Source organism: Euprymna scolopes, chromosome 40 (assembly GCF_053919585.1).
Source record: "Euprymna scolopes isolate OS-2025 chromosome 40, ASM5391958v1, whole genome shotgun sequence".
In the NCBI taxonomy this organism is placed as follows: Eukaryota; Metazoa; Mollusca; class Cephalopoda; order Sepiida; family Sepiolidae; genus Euprymna; species Euprymna scolopes.
This window is the reverse complement of record NC_136521.1, coordinates 13,647,328-13,660,321: the sequence shown is the minus strand read 5'-3', so window position 1 is coordinate 13,660,321 and position 12,994 is coordinate 13,647,328. Positions and strand designations below refer to the sequence as shown.

Below are 12,994 nucleotides of genomic sequence, written 5' to 3'. Positions count from 1 at the left end.
GATAACCAAGGCCGTACATGGTACAAACACCTTCCAAAAACTCTTCATTGAAATTGACAGCACGTTAGGATAAACCCCTCCATATTCACATCCAGAGATACACTCAACTGAAATTCCTCAGGAGCCTACCAAAGACTGTTGATCCAATAAGAGACAAACAGCACACAAAAGCAAAAGTCACCTTTTAAACAAATATCCGATGGAGTACCAGAGACGGACACCTACAACAGTTCAAACCACCAAGTGTGGGCATGTCATCAGATCCCCCCAAAAGATTTAGAGATCGGACAGTTACTTTTATTTTGTATCATTATTCCATAAAAGTTTTCCTTTTATCGTTTCATCTAATCATTGAAAGAAGGGGGATGTGATGGTATGTAACCATTACGTCCCCTTAGAGAACTCACTAATCAACAGAGTTTAAGATATACAACCCCTTCCGTTTAGGCGAGTTTACAAAAATAAAAATGGAGGTCATATCAGGACTCGTTGACTATATCGTGCGTCTTGTTTTTCTTCCTTCTAAACAATGAAAGATTATTTCACCTTGGTCTGTTTTATAGCTTTTATGTTTCAACTTGTCTGGGTGCCTGGCGTTGCCCGGGTGTTTATAGGTGTGTGTTAAGAAAAAAAAAAAAAAAAAGTTGTAGTAGGCAAGCAGGCTCAACCCTGTACTGCGAAGTAGGAAAAGAAAGTGAAGAAAAAAAAAAAAAAAAAAAAGTGACGCATTAGCGTCCATTGTCAAACTAGAAGTGACGCAGGTTCAAATTAAGGCTAGTCAATCAAAAAGAGGGGATGACTTTCGAAAATTTCAGCGAAAAAAGCGACCCCTCCCTGTAGAAAAGTGCCCAGTTGAGGGTGAAGGAATTAATGTTTTTGGCCAATTTTTTGATATTTGTCGTCCGAAGGGTTCAACTTCAAAATGATACCAATCCCGTGAAAATCCATCGCCTCTGTCGAAAGTTTTTGCATGACATACAAACATGCATACATTTAAACAGACAGGCGAGATGTATATTATAGATATCGGATAGATTATCGGTGATGACTAATCATACTCCAATTGTCTGTTTTTTTTTTTTTTTTTTTTTTTTTTTTTTTTTTTGAGATGAGGTGTTTTCATTGATTGAGATTGTCGGACTGATTTCCTCATCTTGGTTGTTATAGTCACAACGTTTCGGTCGTTTTGCCCTCCGTCAGGTGTTTTGTATCGAACTGGGGAACCGTTTGTTAGGAGTCTCGAACCCAACCCTTTATTATTATTACGGGGGTACCGTGTTTGGACTCCAGCTAGGCTCTGGGACATAGTTGCTTATTCTGTTTTGAATGTTACTTTTTCTGGTCATGTTCTCCTCCATGCGGAGCTTCACTCGACCAGGTGTTGTCTGAGTGTTGACTCGCTCTTGAATACCACACTATCTATATTTAGAAAAGTGAAAATGTGTGCGTGTGTGTGTGTGTGTGTGTATGTGCATTTTTTTCTGTATGTCCGCTAAAGGCTTTTTTTTTCGCCGGGCTTCTTGGAGGTGTAACTGTCTTACAACTGTTTATAATATCTAGGAATTGCGAATGCGGATTTCATAGATTTATTTACGTCGACTTTTCTTGCTATTTCGGTCCCTCTCATGTTCATTCGGCTTTTTCGTATAAAAGCGAAACTGATAGCAATTGTCTGTATTTTTGAGATGAGGTGTTTTCATTGATTGAGATTATCGGACTGACTTCCTCATCTTGGTTGTTATCGTCACAACGTTTCGGTCGTTTTGCCCTCCGTCAGGTGTTTTGTATCGAACTGGGGAACCGTTTGTTAGGAGTCTCGAACCCAACCCTTTATTATTATTACGGGGGTACCGTGTTTGGACTCCAGCTAGGCTCTGGGACATAGTTGCTTATTCTGTTTTGAATGTTACTTTTTCAATGCCTTCGTTCAGGATTGAACTCAGCACTTCGATACAACGTCTAGGACCACTCGGCCATATGTCACTAGGACAATTCTTAGTTGGTTTTTGTTAATGTTAAACCTATGTTGTTATTCAAGGTTTTCTCTCTATCAGGTGTCCAAATTACATTCAGCTCTATGCTTGGTTTGCTCAGTAGGTTGTTATGTCCGAGCATGTGAGCTGTTTCTTTAAGTTTTCTCACTTTTCAGTGGGTCTCTCTGTTTATTATTTTTACTTCATCCCATAGGGGGCGATGGTCCCCCCTCTCCATCCAGACATGGTTGGCTATACCCAATTTTTCTGTCTCCCCTTTAGTTACCGCTTTTCGGTGTTCTTCCACCCTTACTTTAAGGGGGAAGCATGTTTCACCCTTGTAAACCTTTCTGCAACTGCATGGGATGGAGTATATGCAGTTCTTGGTCATGTTCTCCTCCATGCGGGGCTTCACTCATACTAGGTGTCGTTGGAGTGTTGACTCGCTCTTGAATACCATCTTGATGTTGTAGGGGGCACATATTCTCTGAATCTTTTTGGAGAAGCCTCGTATGTATGGTAGGCAGACCGTTGGAGATTTTTGGGTTTCATTCTCCTCTTATACTATTAACACGTCTGGTGGATAGTATGCTATCGGGGTAGTTGTTACGACAATACCTAAACTTCAACTCCCATCACCCATACAGTATCAAACATGGAATCGCACGCTGCTTACAACATCAAGCAGAGACAATAAGTAGCGACACCATTATATACCACCAAGAAATGGTCAGGTTGAAGAATACCCTCCGTCGTAACAACTACCCCGATAGCATACTATCCACCAGACGTGTTAATAGTATAAGAGAGGAGAATGAAACCCAAAAACCTCCAACGGTCTGCCTACCATACATACGAGGCATCTCCGAAAAGATTCAGAGAATATGTGCCCCCTACAACATCAGGATGGTATTCAAGAGCGAGTCAACACTCAGACGACACCTAGTACGAGTGAAGCCCCGCATGGATGAGAACATGACCAAAAACTGCATATACTCCATCCCATGCAGTTGCAGAAAGGTTTACAAGGGTGAAACATGCTTCCCCTTTAAAGTAAGGGTGGAAGAACACCGAAAAGTGGTAACTAAAGGGGAGACGGAAAAATCAGGTATAGCCAACCATGTCTGGATGGAGAGGGGGGACCATCGGCCCCTATGGGATGAAGTAAAAATAATAAACAGAGAGACCCACTGAAAAGTGAGAAAACTTAAAGAAACAGCTCACATGCTCGGACATAACAACCTACTGAGCAAACCAAGCATAGAGCTGAATGCAATTTGGACACCTCTGATAGAGAAAACCTTGAATAACAACATAGGTTTAACATTAACAAAAACCAACTAAGAAATGTCCTAGTGACATATGGTCGAGTGGTCCTTGACGTTGTATCAAAGTTTACAGTTACCCAAAGGTGCTGAGTTCAATCCTGAACGAAGGCATTGAAAAAGTAACATTCAAAACAGAGAATCAGCAACTATGTCCCAAAGCCTAGCTGGAGTCCGAACACGGTACCCCCGTAATAATAATAATAAAGGGTTGGGTTCGAGACTCCTAACAAACGGTTCCTCAGTTCGATACAAAACACCTGATGAAACATTGTGACAATAACAACCAAGTTGAGGAAGTCAGTCCGACAATCTCAATAATCATACTGCGTCACAAGATCACTCACACGAACAAGGTTTCATGAATAAGGTTCAAGTTCCTCAATATATTTTTAAATAAAATTGACTTTCTGACATTTTGGGCTTCCATAGAACTCCTGCACGACAACTTTCTTTATTTTGATTATGCAAAGCCGGAACTTTTGCTTTTGGGGGCTAATTAGGTTATTTCGATACAAACAAGGTATTTTTTTTTCTTGATTCAATATCTTAAGACTTTATTACTTATCTTTGAAATAGTCCCAAAAACGAACATTTATCTTTCAAGGGATTTTTACAATGAATTTAATTTACTTCGGATGTGAAAACATTTTTCATTATAACTTTTTTTTTTTTTTTCACGTGTAAAAATATTTTTTTCCTTTTGGTGATTAACTTTCAGCTTTAATCTTTCAAATAAAATCAAAATGTAATCAGAAACCTACAAAAACTTATAAGCCGGCTTTCAAAACCATCTCCCCTATCAGTTTCGACATTAAATTGCACGTACCTAAATCTAGTATTTAAAATTGATAAAAGCACACTTAAAATAATTAAGTTAATAAGCCCACAAAATGGTCACCGAATTTTACCTGATTTCTTGTTTATCTAATAATGAAACTGAGTGAAAACCGGTTCTCTCAATTTCAGATGCATAAAACTAACTCAATTTTAATGGAAAAGATCCCTCATTTAGTAAAGGAAAATGATATAAATTTACTTTTAATGTCTCAAGAGATTTATTCTTACGTTGTTCCATTGCCACAATCTTTATAAATTACCAAATAATGTGTAGTTGATATATGTATGGCCTGGGTGTTTATAAAAGGGTTAGGGGTAGGAAAGGATGCCATAGAGGTCACAACAAAGAATACATGAAATGAACAACGTTGGAAGTGTGTGGATTCTGACTCCATATAATTAAAGACAGACAAATATTGAAGGTTGAGAAACGATTTTATTTATTACTAACAGTTTGTGTTAGAAGAGGCGAAGTGTTCGTAGGATGGAATGTGATTTAACGAAGAATGGATTGTCCGATGGAGATATTTGACAGTTTGTATTACGGTGAAATGTTTGTAGAATGTTTGCAGGTATGTACGATTTAACAAGGAATGAATGTTCGTAAAATGTTTGTAGGTATTTATGAATTGACAAGGAATGAAGGTTCGTAAAATGTTTTTAAGTATATATGTATTGACAAGGAATGAATGTTCGTAAACGTAACTTATCTTTTGGACGATGGATGAGGTAGGGGTAGGCCGGTCATATGTCGGTGATGCGTGTCCTGGCTTGTAACTGGAAAGCGGGTGACTTCTTTCATCAGCAGCTAGCAGCCCGGCGTCTTCATCTTCTTTTTCCTCCTCCTCTTCTGGTTCCCTAAAATCCCTCGTTTTATAGTGGCAAACCGGCTCCCAGTGACTGTGATATTTGAGGTGTTTATTTTAGGCGTGGAGCTCTGCCATTGGTCGATAACTATTTTGTGGTTATCTTATTTTTTTCTTCCCAAGCGGAAGCGATGCATGCATGGAGCCATGTGCAAAAGACGATTTTTTTCTTCCCAAGCGGAAGCGATGCATGCATGGAGCCATGTGCAAAAGACGATTTTTCATTTTGTCTCTCATGGTGGATACATTAACATCCAGTTCGCTGCTAATTCTCATGTTCCCACATGTTTAAGATTATGACATGATGTTCGAAATAGGCTAAGTATTTAATAGCAAATAAATAAATTAAAAATCTCCAGGAGCAATAAAATATTTCTGGTTCAAATACGACACCATCTTGTAAAAACTTTGATTATGTTAGCATATTTATGCATTTAAAAATTTTTTTTCCTGCATTTCCATACGGAATATTAAGATTTTAACTCGCAATAGTTCATTAGGAAAAAAATATCGCCCATACAATATTTTTTATCACATTCTGTTTAAAACAGGGGACCCTATCATTTACTGTTCGAGTGAAAACGAATATCGCATTTAAATTTGCTGCAAACAAATAGTTTTATTTTTACTTACTTCCAACCTTAATCACTTTAAAAAAATAAAAATAAATTTATATGGTTTATGAGCAAATTTATTTTGACGTAAATTTCTTGCAACCCAAAAAACAAATTACCACTATGTGGCCAGAAAGTGGGTGCTCATTTTATGTTAAATTTATATAGAAAAGTGATCCCCACTTTTTGAAAAATTAATTTCTTCATATCATAGAAACTATTTCTCTGCACCACTTTTGAATGTTATTAGTTTCCAGCATCCCCGCAAACCTATAAAGGCCATTACTGTAAAAATTTTGTTGGAGTTGGAACGAATCTAGGCATTGAACAAATATTAAAATAATAAAGTCGGTATTTATGAAAAATACGGACTGTACTGAAATAACGTTGGCGCTTCTACACTATAGGACGAAATTTTGTAGTCGATAAATGGAGTTTTCAAATAAAAACAATGGTTTTTACTAATTGTTTTGGTACTTGTACAGTTTAATCAAGACATTAAAAATGAAACTATCGAAAAAAGGTTATATTGTATGTATCCGTTCTGAATTGAAGATCTCCAAGAAAAAAAAAAAATCACTTAATTTGATTTAGTTTTTTTTTTGTTTTTTGTTTTTTTTTTTACAGCGGAAAAATACGTTTTTATGACAACACGTTGAAGGCAGACATCTTGCATTTTTTTTAATTTTTGTTTGGATGTTCGAAACGCCACGGGGAGATAACTCAGTCAAAGTGCCAACACTCCCTCCCAATCTTTAATACTAGCTTTTCTTCCTAAAAATCGAACCTTTTGCTCGGTATCATAAATTGTTTTTTCGCTGTAAAAAAAAAAAAAAAAAAATACTTGATGAAATTAAGTGAATTTTTTTTTTCAGGGAACTTCATTCCATAACGGATACGTACAATTTAATGGCTGCTGGCTTCAACGCGCTCTCATAAAAACGTGTTTTTCTGCTGTAAAAACAAAACTACTTGATCAAATTAAATTAAAATTTTTTCGGAGATCTTCAGTTCAAAACGGATACGTACAATATAACCTTTTTTCGATATTTTCATTTTTGACTGTCTTGATTAAACTGTACAAGTACCTAACCGGTATTCTGGATTTGATATTTTTTACAACCTAACCCAGCGTAGTATAAATTCCTCCCTCTCAACCTCCCGGTGTTAAGAACGGCTTTCCGAATAAACACTCCAACCTAATTATAGGGAGGGGGTGATTCTCGTTCAGTTCAGTCATAATAATAATAATCATAATAAATAAATAGCATGGTTCGTAAACTGTACAAGTACCAAGAAATCAAAAGAAACTTTCTAGGACAATTTTTTTTTTTTTTCTTATATATTTTTGGTACCGCGCTATTTTTAAAGTTAAATTCAAGTTTCGTGACATTTTTTTTATGATTATTAAATTGTTCGGTGGAAGCACAGAATAGTTTAAAAAAAAAAAAAGAAAAAAAAAAGACCCTCCCCACATTAAGAATGGCTTTTGAAATAACGTATTTCAGCGCAGTACCAAAATTACATAGTACCCCCTTCTTTCTTTCTGCGTGTGTGAAACCAAACAAAAGTAGAATAAAGAAATAAAATCCCTGAATGTAAAGATTTGATTTTATCTTTAAATACAATAACATTTCCATTAAAATAAGATGATTTCAAAAAGAATGTCAAGTTAAAAGTTTATTTGGAAAAAAAAAAAAAAAAAAAAAAAAAAAAAATGGCGTTATTGAAGTTTTTTTTTTTTATTATTAATGTTTCGTGATTAAAAATAAATTTTAGTTTTCCTAATTTAATTTTAAAACAATTTTTGTTTAGTTTTATAATCATTATTCGTATTTAGTTTAAAAACCATACATAAATATATAAATAAATAAAACAACCACCTGTACTTCCTACTTTTTACCTGATTGGTGGTTGACCTAAAAAAAACAGAAACTACAGGTGTGTTTAGAGAGTATTAACATTCACACCTGTCCTTAATATTAAAATGTTGATATTTATTTGGTGTTGTTTTTTCGTTTTTTACTTATCGTCGTCAAATTAAGATAATATTTAAAAAGCTTTTTTTAAAAAAAAATGGTTTACCTGTTATGGCGGAAAATCATGTCCGTCCAAAATGAAAACTTCGCTTAAGAGTTGATTTTTTTTTAAAGGGGAACCGACCGACACACCTTTTTTTTTTTTTTTTTTTCTTTTTTTTTTTTTTTTTATGTTTGATGGGGTAGAGAGAAAAACAATTCGTTAAATTTGAATATTTAAAAGAAATTAAAGAATCTGTTTAAAAAAAATAAAATAAAATAAATAAAAATGCATAAACATTTTTTTTTTTTTTTTTAATTATATATATAGCTTCCCCCTTCCCCTCCGCCCCAGCGGAAGATATCAGTTCGGGAAATTCCGGTAACGAGTTACGACAACAGCCGAAAAGCAAACAACACAAAATGAAAACCAAATTTCTGAAACAGAAAAAAAAAAATCCTGATTTATTTGATTGTATTTTATTATTATTTTTTTTTTTTTTAATTTTATGGTTTGTTTTACAATCCATAGAGGTACGAAAAAGTGGTAAAAAAAAACAAACAAAAAAAACCCACAAATATGTGACAAATAAATGTTATCAAAGGCAAGATGAGTTACTCTTCTACCTATCTGGAAAAGTTTTTAGTGGTTTTATTCACTTTAAAACGTTTATTCGGTTCGAAAGACATATAATGTCGAGCTTTAAGTAAGAACAAGAAAAAGGGCCGTGAATTGACATCTAAATATTTAAAGTTTTTATAATAACTTAAAAATAAAAAAAAGAATTATACAACATACTGCTAGAAAACCCAATATATCTTACCGTGATATTGACTGAATTGGACAAATAATTATTATTTAATTATATATATATATATATATATATATATATATATATATATATATATATATATATATATATATATATATATATATATAGTCAATAATTATGTCAGCCCCTTTAAAGAAACTCGTTTCTTATCGTTGAACACTTTCAGTTGAAATAAAAAGTCGATCAATTTAACTCTTATGCGCAGATCGTCATATAATGATTAGATCACTCTGACTGACATTAAAAACATTTAATGAAATCAATGTTTAAAATTCAACAGCATTTCTCGCGGTTAACGGTAGCCGAATGGATATGGTCCTTGCTCTGTCACCGGTTCACTGGTGTTAATCGTGACACCCTGCAGCTGCACTGAAGATTTCCGAAAGACTGAAACAGTACAGTAGTGTCTATAGGTATTTAATAATAATAATAATAATAATAATAATAATAATAATAATATATATATATATATATATATATATATATATATATATATATATATATCACTGTCACTGGATTATTTATCTTCCACCAGACTATCCATTCATGTGTAATCACCTTTTTCTTCACCATATTCCCTCTGCTTCACGTTTTTGTTATCAAGTAAGATCTTTGACTTACTTGTTGTTCATCAAATACTTTTGCATGCAAAATCCGATCCTGCATTTTGCTAATTCCTACCCTCTGATGAGAAGGAAAGTATTTCTTCGAAACTCTGCGGATTAAGGACTATCCACTTATCTAGTGTTTCCTTTTCAAATTAAATATGTTTTTAACTCATTTCAAAGTGTTTTTTAACATGTTTTATTACCTGTTTACTCGTATATATATATATATATATATATATATATATATATATATATATATATATACACACACACAAGAGAAAGAAAATTAAAACTATAAGTTGAACTTTACAATCAAAATTTATTGTTCGACTGAATACTCCAAAAATCCATTTACAAAGTCCTTATTCTGTGGAGTTTCAAAGAATGCTAATCTTGTTATTCTTCTCATCAGAGGACATAAAGAAATCAGCAAATTATATTTGTAGCAATGCTAGAATTTGCTAGTTAAGGCATAAAGTGAAAACCGAAATTTATTGTAGTCATAAATTGCGAAGAAAAACAAGTGAAAAAAATGTTGGATATGCAAAAAAAAATATAAAAACGAACCACGTATAATATTTCAGCTTGCATGAAAATTCTTTCAAGGTAATTTAACAGATGAGGGCTCATTGGAAAGCTAATGACCTGAATTGTATAGTGGGCTATGTGACATTTTCCCTGAAGTTCGCACATCAAGTGGATCATCCATCATTCAGAGCCTATTTTTGGCATTTTTACAGCCATAAAATGTTTCAATCATAGTCATTTGTTTTCCTAGTTTTGCATATAAATTACAAAATATCTGATATTTCCCCAGAACATCTGGCTTTTATGAAGTGAGACTAAAACTTGCTGCTATGGTTTTAAATGATCTGAAATAACAGCAAGAGGAAACTTGATTCCAAATATTTCTCATATGTTATATCTCCCTTCTTCGATTTTCATACATAAAATAAATTTCACAGTGTATAAGGATTATTTGATACTGGAGGTATTCATAATTGTAGCCTATTTCCAAAAGAGGAGAGATATAACATATGAAAAATATTCGGAATCAAGAATCTCCTTGCTGTTATTTCAGATCATTTGAAACCATAGTAACAAGTTTTAGTTTCCCTTCCATCAAGGCCAGATGTTTTAGGGATATATATATATATATATATATATATATATATATATATATATATATATATATATATATATATATATATTAGTGTTAGGAAAATTAATCGGAATCGGAAAAATCAGAAAAATCGGAAGATTTGGGGGTATTGGTATCGGAATCAGTATCGGAATCAAAAAATTGATGACTATTTCTTGATGCCAAAACAATTCTTTCAATTGTCTTTTTTTTTTTATTTGATTTTGTTTAAACCAAAATCTTTCATTTCTGGCAATAAATGATAAAATAATAAATATTTATTGATTTTAAATTACCAGTAAAGCTAAAATTGATACATCATCCTCCACAAGTGCATTTTGACAGGAAAATATCTGCATATTTAACATGTATTTATGTGATTAAATTAAGTAATCATATTTTGAAAATTCAACATTTCCTGCATTCATAAGCAACAGTCAACATCCAAATGAATGCTTTGACGATAATTACGGTTTTCAAAAGGCGAACAATTAAAAGGTAAATATATATATATATATATATATATATATATATATATATATATATATATATATATATATATATATATAATTCTTAACTTTTATTAAAAACATGTTATTATAACCTTATATTCAAGCCAAATTCAGATTTATAATTTTATTCTATTTTTTTATTCTCAACCCATATTACTTTGCTTATAAATTTTAACAAGTAAATATTTTCCTTTTTATTTTAATTTTTTTCAGATACATCTGCCTTACTTAAAAAAAATTGCTAGGTTTATTTATGGTGTCTTTTACATATTAAAAAAAAAAAAACACCCAATACTTTTGCTGATGAGGAGACTTTATTTAAAAAAAAATATATGTCAACATTATTGTCCGTGACTTAATGTCTATCACAATAAAAACATTGTTTCCGAAACGATCGTACAAATTATTGACTTTATTGTTGATCCTTCTTCTGAAATAGATTTTTAATTTTTTATTCTAATTTGAATTTTAAATTATCAATCACATTACTAAATATATATATATATATATATAGTAATTTATAAAATATATATGGCGATTAAGCTACACTCAATATTCTGCGTCTCATCCACTGTAGGATTCGTCAGGCTTATGCGCGAATTTTGTGGTTGCTTCTTGTTTTTATATATGTTGAGGATTTCTAGTTAGCCAATCAGCTTTCTAGTATCCACCGCGCCACCTCCTATCAGCCAATGGGCATGCATTTTATCGAACAAAGGATCTGTTTTAGAACTAGGTTAGTGGTTTAAGGTAGATCTTTTCCCTCCTTTTTTTTTTTTTTTATATATATGAATATACCATAAGCCTGACGAATCCTACAGTGGATGAAACGCAGAATATTCAGTGTAGCTTAATCGCCATATATATTTTATAAATTACTAACTAGCTCTACCTACGTATTGAGCACTTTTGAAGTAAATACTTAAAGTTTACGCATAAATCTATACTTTCGTATATTAAATTTGTGTGAGTAAATGAAGTAGTTATATATATATATATATATATATATATATATATATATATATATATATATATATACATATATATATATATATATTTAAATAAGGGGGTAGTCACCAACAATGTGTATTTTTTAACATTATTTTATTATTCCGTGTCTTGGTTTTTCATTGAAAATTATGTTTAGATCATTGTAATAATGTTTTTAAATCATTGAAATCGTTTGTAACGCGTTTCAGACGTTCTGTGAAGTGTCCTCGTCAGAAATTATTTTCAAATGTGTTGGAGATGTAAAAATAGCATTTTCGTAGTTCATTTGAAGTGTTTCCAAGGGGTGGAAGCGTGTAAGTGTCTACTATTCATTGGAATGTTCAATTTTTATTACTCTTTTATTGGGCTGTGTCGATATATATATATATATATACATATATATATATATATATATATATATATATATATATATATTTATTTATTTTTTTACTATAATAATTAAATACCTACAGACACTAGTGTTTCATCCTTTCGAGATTCTTCAGTGCAGGGTGTCACGATTACTACCAGTCGAATGATTCGAACCCCGCGACACGAGACATCTCTGGCTCGATTAGCGGAGGCCGTATCCATTCGGCTACTATTAACCGTGTGAAATAGCGTTGAATTTTAAATATTTTAATTTAAATGTTCATTACGTCAGGCAGACAGTGATCAAATCGTTATACGATGATCTACGCATAAGAGCTAAATTGACCGACTTTTTTAATTCAACTGAAAGTGCTCAACGATAAGAAACAAATTTCTTAAAGGGGCTGTCATAATTATTTTTTTACTATAATAATTAAATACCTACAGACACTAGTGTTTCATCCTTTCGGGATTCTTCAGTGCAGGGTGTCACGATTACTACCAGTCGAACGATTCGAACCCCGCGACACGAGACATCTCTGGCTCGATTAGCGGAGGCCGTATCCATTCGGCTACTATTAACCGTGTGAAATAGCGTTGAATTTTAAACATTTTAATTTAAATGTTCATTACGTCAGGCAGACAGTGATCAAATCGTTATACGATGATCTACGCATAAGAGCTAAATTGACCGACTTTTTTAATTCAACTGAAAGTGCTCAACGATAAAAAACAAATTTCTTAAAGGGGCTGTCATAATTATTTTTTTACTATAATAATTAAATACCTACAGACACTAGTGTTTCATCCTTTCGGGATTCTTCAGTGCAGGGTGTCACGATTACTACCAGTCGAACGATTCGAACTCCGCGACACGAGACATCTCTGGCTCGATTAGCGGA

At 32.8% G+C, this 12,994-nt stretch overlaps 1 protein-coding gene across 2 annotated transcripts in view; it reads right to left on the bottom strand.

Moving 5' to 3' along the window:
• LOC145265379 (neuroglian-like) overlaps positions 1-7,827 on the bottom strand; it is a 148,089-nt gene extending 140,262 nt beyond the window's left edge. For both annotated transcript variants that reach the window (XM_080121171.1, XM_080121172.1), the window contains exon 1: positions 7,704-7,827. The gene's annotated coding sequence lies outside the window, so the exon portion shown is untranslated. The remainder of the gene's footprint in view (positions 1-7,703) is intronic.
• Positions 7,828-12,994: the final 5,167 nt, after the last annotated feature.